The following is a 1,667-nucleotide window of genomic DNA, read 5'->3' on the forward strand; positions in this document are numbered from 1 at the left end:
TTTCCTAGGAGGTTCAGCATCTCCTAAATCTTCAACCAACTCTTCTTCTTCTACAATGACAGCACCCTCTACTTGTTCTAGTACGAAGTTATGCTCTATGCTGTCCACTGGAGTCTCTAGTGTCTTCTTCGTGCTGCGTTCTTCATTAGATTCTCCACATGAAGTCATGGAAGTCTGTTGAGTGTCTGAACTTCTGAAGGATAATTGATTTATTGCTTGCTCCAGTTGATGAAGGGTTGCATTGAATTGGTTTACTGATTCGTCGAAGCAAACCTGTGATTCTTGGCTCGATGAATATGAACATGGTGTATGATGAGCGGATAATTTGTATGCTTTTTGGCATTGTTTTTAGTATGTTTTTAGTATCTTTTAGTTAGTTTTTAGTATATTTTTATTAGTTTTTAATTAAAATTCACTTTTCTGGACTTTACTATGAGTTTGTGTGTTTTTCTGTGATTTCAGGTATTTTCTGACTGAAATTGAGGGTCCTGAGCAAAAATCTGATCCAGAGACTGAAAAGGACTGCAGATGCTGTTGGATTCTGACCTCCCTGCACTCGAAGTGGATTTTCTGGAGCTACAGAAGCCCAATTGGCGCGCTCTCAACGGCGTTGGAAAGTAGACATCCTGGGCTTTCCAGCAATATATAATAGTCCATACTTTGTCCAAGATTTGATGGCCCAAACCCGCGTAGCAATCCGGCCTCAGAAATTCCAGCGTTAAACGCCGGAACTGGATTAAAAGTTGGAGTTAAACGCCCAAACTGGCATGAGAACTGGCGTTTAACTCCAGAAAATGTCTCTACACATAAAAGCTTCAATGCTCAGCCCAAGCACACACCAAGTGGGCCCGGAAGTGGATTTTTCTGTCATTTACTCATTTCTGTAAACCTTAGGATACTAGTTTACTACTTATAGGACCTTTTGACATTGTAATCAGAACCTGATGACCTCATAACATTTTTGTACACGTTCTTTCCACAGTATGAGCCTCTAAACCCCATGGTTGGGGGTGAGGAGCTCTGCTGTGTCTTGATGGATTAATGCAATTACTACTGTTTCTTATTCAATCATGCTTGCTTCCATTCTAAGATAACACTTGTTCTTAATCCGGATGAATGTGATGATCCGTGACAATCATCATCATTCTCAACCATGAACATGTGCCTGACAACCACCTCTGTTCTATCTTAGATTGAGTAGTTATCTCTTGGATTCTTCTGAGTCTTCGTGGTATAGGCAGGACCTGATGGCAGCATTCAAGAGAATCTGGAAGGTCTAAACCTTGTCTGTGGTATTCTGAGTAGGATTCAATGATTGAATGACTGTGACGTGCTTCAAACTTGTAACCTACAGGGCGTTAGTGACAGACGCAAAAGAGTTATTCCGGTAGGGGAGGGAACCAAACCGGTGATTGGCGGCACTGTGACAGAGTGCTTTGCATTAGCTTTCACTGCGCGGATGGGAGGTAGCTGCTGACAACAGTGAGACCCTACACGAGCTTGCCATGGAAGGAGACATGCGTGTTTGATGAAGAAGACAGTAGGAAAGCAGAGATTCGGAAGATGGAGCATCTCCAAACCTCAACCCATTCTCCATTACTGCAGTACAAGTAACCATTACATGTTCTTTTGCTTTTTACAATCAATCCTGATAATTTCTGATATCC

Source organism: Arachis stenosperma, chromosome 8 (genome assembly GCF_014773155.1).
Source record: "Arachis stenosperma cultivar V10309 chromosome 8, arast.V10309.gnm1.PFL2, whole genome shotgun sequence".
In the NCBI taxonomy this organism is placed as follows: Eukaryota; Viridiplantae; Streptophyta; class Magnoliopsida; order Fabales; family Fabaceae; genus Arachis; species Arachis stenosperma.